Consider the following 11,269-nt stretch of genomic DNA (forward strand, 5'->3'; position numbering starts at 1 on the left):
TTGCCCTGAAATCCATATAAATTGTCAATAAAGCGCAAATGACTCAAATGAAGTTGTCTGGTAAAAATGTTAAGCATCCTCACTTCTGTGCCCTTTTCCTTATCCGTTGCCATCCTTCCGGCGGACTGGAAATGGCAGCAGCTGAAGTAAGCAATAGGGGAATGCCATCGAAGAGAAAGGGGGAGAGAGAGACAGATGGAGAGTAAGCTGAAGAATGCCAATGTTGATTGCACCGGGCAAGGACACCAGCCGGAACCAGCACAATGACAGGCCACAGACACGCACGCCCTTATCCCTTTGACCGAGAAAGCGATGTGTTAACGAATTTAAATCAATTCCTTAAGTATCGTTCTTATTGAAATTAATAAATAAAAGTCTGTTAATGCTTCCTCCATCTCCATCTCCCTGTCTCTGCAGACAGAGGCTTTTCCTTTTCCCTTATATTACATTGCCCTGCATTCCATTTGTTCATGGGCTGTGGCTCTTTATGGGTGTGGATGAGGATAGCTCCAAGCAATAACTGTAAATGAAAATAACAAACAGGGAAAAGCGAAATCTTTGTGATAAAGAGTGGGAGCCATTATCAGCAGAATAATGAATACTCTTTTCTTTCCACTGATTGAAGGGATTAATTCATTTCGAAATCTTTTCGATGCCAAGGAGAGCAGAAGAAATGAATTATTTCCTCTCACATGATTATCCCCAAAATGAATACCAAAGGATTATATTAAAATAGTTTTCGAGCATAAACATGCACTTGTCTTGTCCCAAGCAATTTGTAAATCTTCCACTTACACCCCAAGCTCCATTTTCTCTGGCGAGTTGGCTCTGCCTTTAGCCTGGCAATATGCCGCATCAAAGGGATTCCACAGCTTCCACTATAAAATCTCGCAACCAACTCGTTTACAACTCGTTGTCTAGCACACATTTTTGCAGACTGCATAGTACATGCTTCTGTCTGAACAATTGTTCAACTAATATCTAGATAAAGAGATAGCAGGAGAGCTGTAAGAAGCTGCATATGACAGAGAAGACAGGACAGCGCTGGGATGTGTGGGGATGTGTTTGTTTGTGCGTTTTGTGCAATTAACTTGAGCTCTGGATGGATAAATAACTCAACATGGTCTCATGCTCTCAGATTGGAAACTTGTCTTCCTGGGATTCCCTTTTCCTATTAGTACTCTGCTCAAGATTTGTGTACAACTTTTCAACGTAATTAAAGCAAATAACTTTTCAACAAGTTGGCGGGAAGAATCTATATGGGTTAAAAGGCGGAACAATGGCAGAATTTTATAATTAATTCTATTTGCATGCTTAATCAAAAGGTTGCCTCGTCTTCCACGAAAACTTTTCGACAAAACTTTTCTTTCCGCACTAACCTAATGTGCTGAGTACACTATTCAGGCGAATGGGGTCTCGGGTCGGGTTATAGTCTATCAAAAGTTTAACTTCTATGCTGGAAAAGTCAGGAAAAGTCTAGAGAAAAATTTCGTGCAGCATTTTCTATCACTGCTTCTCTCTCATTCTCTTTGTGTATCTGTGTGCCCTCGCTTAGGTGTGTGCGTGTCAGTTGTGGCAGCCAGTCCGTGCCCGTGTGGCTTGTTGCAGTTCCCACTGTGCGAACCGCATCAGAACATCACAAACTAATATCAAAGCCCCAAAATGGCTGCAAAATATGACTCTTTAATACCCTGCCAGGGCAAAGGACTTTCGCTGTGTGGGTATATTGACTATGATGTGGAATGCAGGGAATTTTTTTCCAAACAAACAATATTCACTAAGGTTATACCTAAAAAGATATATATTCTTCAGAATTAATCCCTTTAAAAAGGGATTATTATACTCTGAAGTATTTTTCCAAATATAATCCTTCCTATTCACACTTTTCCACTGAGATAAGTCTCAATTTCATTCAAGTGAATTTACAGTTCGTTAGTTTCGACCAAATTTGATTGCCAGCTCGACTGGCTTTTGGGTTTTTGGGGCTTCGGCTGCTAGCAGCTGGGGAATGCTGAGCGATGGCCACATCTGGTGTCGGCATTATTACCGAGCTCTCAGTCCTGTTAATGATGCACTGCGGCGGTATGACAGGCAGTTCGGCCATGACACCAACCACACTGTGACACCACGATCTCCCTTCGCACTCCTTCGCCTTCCCGTGATGCCCCTTTCCAACACTTCTTCCCTTCTGTTCCATCTCGGTCTCTCCCACGTGGATGAGAGCTTTGGGAAATTTATAGTTTTCACACTTTAACGATTTAAACCGCACTGCAGTGGCCCCAGGAGAAACAGGAGCAGCAGCAGCCGCATGCAAATAATTGAAAAAGTCATATACTCTGTGGCATTATGGATTTATTTTTGGCCAATATGCCTACACCATTTGGTCAGCCAATTAATTAGTCAAGGAAATTGAACGAGACAGCTACGGTTGCAACAATTTTTCCCATAGCCTGCGGTGGTAGCAAAAATGTATGGATATCTTTAGGCTAAAATCGAAAAAAAATATTTTATGTGATAAAAATTTAATAAATTTCGAATTTATGTAAGTCGTGTCAAGTGCAAAAGAAACATTTTCTGCACACTTGTACACACATGTACAATGTACAAATATATTATTTATTTTATGGTTTTTATGAGCAGACATTTTACGTTTTTTTTTTGCCATTTCAAATTCAATTGAAACCTGAGCAAAATCAATGCGAAACACATATCTAGCTGTCTGACCTCGTAGCGGAACAATTAAAAAAGTAGTTTCCGGGCGCCAATTACATGTCCAAAAACAAGTCCAACAGCCAAAATGTATGCAACACTTTTTTACATTTGGCATTTGGTAGCTGCAGAATTTGATTGGAGAAATGTGCAACTGCAAACAGCAAACAATTATATAATTTATGAGAAACTTGTGCAACCGATTTCCCTTTAATTATTTTATGGAAATTTTCGACTCTAGTGCTCCATCTAACTTTAAGCTTTTATCGCAGCTATTTTAAGGGTTGAAGGTGCAGAGTCCTGTAAATAGGTTACGCCCTGGGGCAAAACAAAAACTTGTCTCACATTTTCCTGAAGGAAGGGGAAAGAACTTTGGTGAGTGATTTGCCACATTTGAATAATTGATTAGGGCCTGGAGTTCAACCCGGTCAAGAGCTAATTGTTTGTCATATTGATAGTCTTGTTTAAGGTAAATATCCATTTATTCCGAATTAAACCAAACCAGACATATTAAATGTCAAGAATGCATACAGTGAACCCATGAGGGGCCCTGTCAGTGGCCAATTTGGGGTTAAATTTAATTGAATTTATGCTTAACTTTTATGTGACCCAGCTGCATGGTTGACTTTGCTGCGGTAGGTGGAAAGTGGAGGCGTATCTTTCCCAATAAATCCACACTATTGTTCTCTTCTTTTGTTTTCCCATATGCCACCATCTATCTTGGGGGCTGCTGCTGGTGCAAGCAGCAACTGTGAAACGTAGGGGCCTGACAGGCGAATAATGAAAAATTCCAAAGATGACATTGTGATTTTGGTTTGGGGCAAACAAGATTATTCTTATACACAGGCTTCTCTTTGAAGACCACATAGAGAAAGAGAAGATAAGCCAGCTGAAGCTTTGAGTGTTTTTATGCTCATTTAAAATCGATTTCAAACTCAAAGATCATACACACAAAATCTGTGGAATAACTAAAATTTAAAGTCGTCTCACAGCAAGCAAAATGTTTTCACTTTTATGCAGATTGAATCCACTTTTAATGGTTGTTAAATATGCATACAAACAAATATAAATGTTTCTTTTAGCTAAAAGTTATGGTGGTATCAAAAAGAGATGTCCTCAAATGGGTCCCCAAAACTATCTAAATGTTATGGTTATACAATAGACACATACATGCATGCGTACATGTATCTGTTATCTAGAACTACTCACACACACACACCTTGTCAGACAATGGCACAATTTGAATTTAATTTTGTTTCATAAAAAATTATTAGAACGGTGACGATGTGGCTGGCAAAACTAATTTGCATACATGGCAGGCAGGGCAGGCAGTCTGTTTGCCCAGAAAAAGATGGAAAAGACGGTTGCTGCCAACAGAAGTGGCTCCTCCGGCATTGTGGTCTATTGTGCTGCCAGTTAATGAGGTTTACAGTGCTCTCTCCTCAGCTCCATGCTGCAGGCAGTTGCATGTAGTTCTGTGGGATAATTTTGTTGCCACAACACGACGGTCTGGAACTCAAAACTTAGCGAATAAATGTAGAAAGTTCCGCCTTTTTATTGAATGAATTTCCTTAAAGGACATGCAGTACAATTTTCACTAAGCTGGTTTTCAGTTGAGTGAAAATTAAATAAAAATTTGGCAACTTTCTGTCGGCGCCAACGGATAATCAACGGCGAACATGGCTTTTCACTCAGCGATTCTAATTGTATGCATTAAAACGAAACTTTTTTCACCCATCTATTTTCACACCGTTTTTCCCTCCTCCACTCCGAGGGTGGGGCTTATCTAACAGTTTCCACCTTAAGCGGTAAATCAGTTGGAACAAATTAGTTATTTCAGACAGTTCCCCGGTCCAACAAATTGAATAGCGAAAATTACAATTGCAGCGAAAATGAGCGAATGAAATTAGGGATGAAAGCGGAGCTCAGTTCAAGTTGCAAATTTCCCAGCAAATATTTGTAGGACTTAATCCCATTTTCCAGTCGGCCAAATTGCTTGCAAACACAATTAGCTGAAATATATTTTAAATTTTAGCTTGAAGCCAAAAGTTTTTCAACCCTGAACCAACAAAAGTTTTCGGCTGTCCGCCCAGATAAGAACTTCATTTGATGGCTTGATTGTTTCAGAAATTGAAAGGAAGGAAAATCCGTTGATTTTTTTATGGATTTACAGTCACGATTTTCTGGTATTTTAGCCAAGCAATTTTTCGCACGGGAAAATACAATTTTCCGCTGGCTGACGGGCGACAGCTTACCATATGCGCTGACAGATGCAGGTGCCAGTGCTAAAAAATGCGCGTACATATATAATTGACACGTGAAATGGTGCGAAAAACTGTCATTTTGTTTTAACGAGTGTATAAAAAATGACTAGAAATGGATAAAGCATAAAGAAGGTGTGAAATGGAGAGCACTTGAATGCGCTAAAGAATTTAAGTGGGAAAGGGAAAAGGTCGTGGAAAATAGGGGGGAATTCCTCCCGAAATAATAAATTATGTTGAACGCAATTTTATTGCATACTTGCAGGGGCATTGTGGGATTTCCCCTCTGTCTGCAGGAGTGTCTGTGCGTACTTGTGTGTGTGTGTGTCTGAGTTCGGGCTTGGCTGCTTGGTACCCTGCAAGCTGACGCCAAAGCCAAGGCAAATAAAGGCAGTACAGCACAGCGAAACGAATGGGGAAAATCCCCGAAGAATGGAAGCGGAAATGCAACGCATTTCATGGCACTCTGAACAGAAAAATACATTTAAGTGGCATATAAATTTCGCACACTCACAAACAACAGCCGTAGACACTCAGACAGGGTCCTGCTAAAGTCGCAAGAGTCCTTCTGGCCGGTGATAAGTGCCAGAGCCAACAATTTGATTGTTTTGCCCACTAGTTGGGTAAATTTAAAGCCTGAAAGGCGACGGGAAAAGCATTTTAAACTTTTGTCCGGCATGTTAATTGAGTTTGGGGTGCTCTCGCCTCTCGCCGAAAGTAATGAAGTGGTCATGCAATCATTTTCTATGGTTTCCACAGGAAAATGGCAAGAAAGTAAAATGGAAAGCAGTAAGCGACAGAGGCTAATGGTCTTGAGGCGGCTGGCCAAGGCAATTAAAAAATAATTTTCATTCAGTTTCGCAAACATGAAGGACGGTAGAAAAAACCTCGGAAGAAAAGGTCTAAATTGCCCTGGCTGGTAAAGTGAGGGAAATTAGCCATTATGCACAATAAAAAACTATCTAATTTTGTGGCAAAGATTATCTAAACTAAGAAAAGATAATCTAAACCTATAAATCTCTTTGTTCCTTTAACGACTACTGAGGGGATAGTTTTATTACAAGTTTTATCTTGGATGAAAGCGTGTACATATTTTAAGGAATTCTATGTGGAACCCATAGCTTTGGGGAGTCTAGTCTTTTATATATTTTAACTTTGCTTTAAAGTTGTTAAACATATTTTTGGTACAACGGAGTTCTAACCAACGAAAACCCCAGTGCAAAAAAAGCTTTTATGGCCAACGTCAAGTTGTGGCCACGATTTTTTTTTCAAACATGACTGTCCGGCCACTACTTTTGGCCCCGCCTACAGGAGGTCTTTCCGGACGCGGTGCGCCCTGGGAAAGTTGTGGACCTGAGCACAATGTTAACGACAGCCGTGCGGACAGGGTAGGGGGGAGGATAGGAGTGCGATTGGGGATAGCGATAGATACATAGAACCCTTCTATGCACAGACACATGCGAGTATACCATAAAAAGTGGCATAGACAATGCAAAGCAAAAGCGCAAAAGCCGGCAAGCAAAACAAACACACAAAAAAGGGAGAAGAACGGAAACTAAATAGGGTTAACAAGCCCTCTGCTTTCCGGCTAGAAGGTGAGGGTACAGACCTAAAATCGAAAGCTTGTTATTTTATTTAATTGCATGGCCAGCATGGCAATTTTCATATTTGTACAGCGACAGGGCTGTACACACGAATAGAAATGGAGCAATTGAATAATGCGAGTGTGTTTGCGAAACATGCTTAACGGCCTTTCCTCAAGGGATGGCCCATGTGATATTATCACTAACAGATGTCGGCTAATAAAATGCTGAGGTCAGTGATGGGTAAGAGCATGTTTTGGCAATAAAATAGATCAAATTTTGAGAGCTTTAAACTCCCCATAAATGACTGCTTTAGCGCTAAACGATAGTCACGTTTCATTACACCGCTTTTGATTTTTTTGATTCGACTGTCGAAGCTGCAGGCGAATGCGTAATTTAAACAAAAACAACCAAACCACATTCCACAAATTACACAGCGAGCAAACAGAAAATTCGTGCTACGTGACACGCAGCGCTCTTTATTGTTTATTTACAGTTGAGTGCAATTTTCATTTGTCAAAAGGAGAATGAAATGTGTTTACCCTTGGCACATTAGCAGACGGCAACTGAAGGTCCTTTTATACTAGTTTTTCTCCTATTTTTCTGCGGTTACCCACGGCTCATGGTAAATTAATTGCGTATACGCCGGGTGTGCGGAATTTACTGATGATTTTCGCTCCAGATTTGATTTATTTATGCGTAGTTAATGTAAATACTCGTACATTATAATTTAATTTGAATTTGTGCTCAGAGTTTCATAGTAAACTGCTGGTGCTTTCAGATTCCTTATATTTATTCCTCTTATTCCTCGAAGAACTACCAGCGAGCGTTCAGTGCATTTAGTTCTGTTTAACAGACAGAAAACTAGCACTCAAATAAATGTATTAAGCAAAATTGAAACGAAAGAAGAAAAGCCAGGGATTGCCACTGCAAAAGTTCAATTTTTCGCTCGCATTGAATGGCAGATTTCCCAATTTGTATGTTTTCTCAATTTATTATAGCAAGCAAAATCTCTCATGTCTTCACCCGCTTAAAAAAACCAGAGAAACTCATTAAGTCGACTAATAGTTGAACTTTTGCCAAAACTTGTTCCCATTTTGGTTAGCGGTATTGTTAAACTCAGCTTGAATTTGTTTTTATCATGTTTTATTTGGCCAAGTTGGACTCTCTTTGGACTTATTTTTCAGAGCCTCTGCCACTGATTTTTTTATTTATGGCCAACAAAATAAAAACTGCAGCCAAACACTGCACCCAAAGGCGGTGATGGTTTCGGCTTTGACAAATGCACAATTTATTTATTTATTTTATTTATTTAATGTCTTTCAAAGCATTTCCTAAACGATTTTTCTTTTGGTTTTCGCTTTGTGCTCTAAGCGGATATATAATCGCCTACATTCAATTCCCTGACTAACTGCAAGGCTTGGAAATGTGTTGGTGTGCTGCAAAGTTCTTCTTCTCAGCTTCGGCTGGATTTTTCTTTTATTTTTCTTATTTGGCCTGAAGAGGCGTAGTTTTATTTTAGTTTGTTGCTGAAGAGTTTCAGTTAAAGTGGGCCAGAGACTTTGGTCATCCTTGAGGGGGATTTAACTGGTCGATTTTTATCAGTGGAATTGAAAAGAAAAGCAATCTTAATTATGTCTTTTGGGGGAACAAAGTACTTGGATATTCTAAGATGTGTCTTAAACACATCATTAGAAAGAAAACGTCTCAAGACTAGATCTCAAAGCATGTTTATTTGTCTTTTCATAATTGTCTGTAATTAAATCCAAGTGTATGAATATTCTTCACCTTCTACAGCCCAGACCATTCAACAGTTAAACGTTATGGTATTGCTACAATTATATTTATACACCTTCGTAACCCCACCACTTTCCTTTTGAGATGCACAATCGACTGGCACTCTTCCCCTCACCACCCGAAAGTATGCAACAGTGTTTGTCTTCTGTTCGCCATAAAATTACATGGACTTCGCCCTGTATTTCCGCTGATGGTAGAACGGCAGAACCATTTTGCAAATGACAAACATGCCGGCTTACATATTGCTCTCCGCTCGGATGTAGGTCTGGGAAGTCTTAAAGATTTTCTATGGCACATTGCACATATCCGTATCACAGGCTACAACAGTGTTTGTACGTCAAACGCAGTGACAAGGTTGCCATTTTTTCCACACAGCCCCTCCCCCCACTTTTTTGCTCTTTACTCGCATCTCTCTATCATGTCTTATATGCAAACATTTGTTTTACCCTCTATCAAACGTTTCTCTTCAGCTACCATTTCTTTCAGATATTTTTTTGCTATTGCTCACTTTGCTGTCAGACTCAGATGCCTTTAAGCTGCTTGCTACATGTCGCATGAAGACATCTTGGATTCTATCAAGTCCCAAGTCTGCTGATACTTGTGGGAACAATTAGGAACTTCAACTCGTTGCATGCATTTTGGATCAGTGGGCAAAATTCCAACTGAAATTTCCATGCAAATAGAAGGGCAAGAGTCTTGTAATGCAGAAGTTTATTTGCTTTCAGCAGCTGGGACTGCTGCCCCGGATTATCATCATCATCATCATCATAATCCAACAGAAAATGTTCCCTTGACTAATTGTTTTTCTAGCATTTCACGCAGACAACTTGTTACGAAAGTTTATGTCATAAGGCGGCAAAAGTTGTCCTTACTAATCAGGCAAGTCGGTGATAAGAACACGTACAGCAGACCAGAGAGGGAGAGAGAGAGAGAAAGGGGGCTATAAATTATAGCCGAGAGCTCGAGAAGTCCTTATTAATCACAGCAAAAAGCAAAAAGCGATTTGGTATTCAGGTGTTCTTAACTGTTAACAGCTTTTGGCTTTTAGGGCAGCTTCAGTGAGCACGTGACGCTGGCCAAATAGAGGTGAGAGTCTGTCCTGGGCCCCGTCCTTCGGTATGTCCGTCTGTCCGTGTGTGAGTGTGGGTTAGCCACATATGCACTTTAGTTTTTGCGGGTGTTTGCTGGAAGCCAAAAAATGTTGAACAACTTGCAACAACAGCAGAAACTTTTTAATTCCCCGGCAAGAAGGAAAAAGTCACACATAAAAACAAGCGAAAAATGTTTTGCTTAAAAAATTTCAATTAGTAAAAGATTCCAAAGTAAAATTTAATTAGAATGTTTTTGGAATATTTATGTGTGTGTGTTACGTACACAACGACATTTATTTTCCATTCGATTCGATTGTGTTTTCAGTTCCGATTCCGTTTGGGCTGCCATCTGAGCCCCTGTCCCCCATATGATGGCTAATTGCAAATGCACTTAGCACCTACATATGTATGTATGTACGAGTACAGAGGCAGATACGAATACAGAACACACACAATCAAATATATGCTCATTTGCATTTAGTACTTGGCTTGGCTCTCGCAATGCCTTGTGCAACATGGCCTACAACATTCGACTCTGATTGAACAACTTTGCTTGGCTCCAGAGCTCTACCCAGACAGAAATGGCAATCAAATGGCTCATGTGTTTCCACTGAAAGCCAATCCAATACCCAGCCAAGGATATGCTTCCACTTTGTTTGCATTTCCTGCTTGCGAATAACTAAACGAAATTTAGCGAAGACTCTCCAACAATCGTTGCTCAAAGTTTTTCCTTTCTTTGTTTTTTGTTTTGCCATCCATTTTTTGATTTAGTTCAGGGTAAACTTTCGAGTTTTGTTTGGATTTCGAATACAGGGGGAGGCGTACTGCTATATTTTTATTGAAGCATAATAAATATTTAAGAAAACAATAAGAAAAGTTCTTTTGCCTAAGAAAAGGGAACAGAACTCTGGATCAGTGCAATGTTCCTGCAGGACAGTCTATGGGAAGGCATACATTTTACATATAGAGATTTAAGAGAGCTGGAGGAACCATATATTGATCTACAATCCTCGACTTCTGCAAACTTCTGTAATGATAATGCATATCACATTGCGAAAAACTGCTGTGGAAAATCCTCAATAAAAATTAAACAGTAAAAATCTTACTATAATCTACCAAAAAATATTTACTACAGTACTATTATTTATTTTTTGGTGTCCGTCTCATTAAGATCTCAAGTGTTTTGCGGCTTTTGTGGTTGTGGCTTGCAACCGAAATAAATTGCCCAAGCATTACTGCATTAATCGTGCCGTGCACTTGTGCTCCTTTCCGCCGGGACTAACTGCCAACATATGTTAATTTATGACTCACTTTTTGCTGTCCTACAAACTAAGTTAGTTAAATGGCTTTTGTTGGGATGAAGTGGTCATCAAACCATTTAAAAGGGACCTGCTGGAGCTTCTCTGAGATGTAATCTCAAAGGAAGTAAAATTTTTGAAACAATGCAATTCCAAGGAGAATGATTTATGAGCCCAAGTAATGTTAAGGGATGCGTGCACCTTAAAGTTGCACTCGTTTTCTTTTTAGTTTCTTTTAAAGTTCAACTAACGAGAAAAATAAGGTAATTGTGGAGGCAAGTCACATTTTAATTGTTGTTGCAGGCTGCTGATGCAGCTGTTTTTTTTTTTATATATATATGGCCCCTGAAAGCTGCTGTGGCGCCTTGCTCCGGACGTGTGCCAAGGAAGGAATCAGCCTGAAATGGCAGCTAAGAGCGGAATAGACGGCGACGTTGTTTGCATGGCAATGAGTAAAGCAGCCAAACGTTTTTGTTTTTTGTTTTTCACTAAGTGAAGATGCTTTAAAGAAGGTATTGAGATCATATTGT

Source organism: Drosophila miranda, chromosome 2, assembly GCF_003369915.1.
Source record: "Drosophila miranda strain MSH22 chromosome 2, D.miranda_PacBio2.1, whole genome shotgun sequence".
In the NCBI taxonomy this organism is placed as follows: domain Eukaryota; kingdom Metazoa; phylum Arthropoda; class Insecta; order Diptera; family Drosophilidae; genus Drosophila; species Drosophila miranda.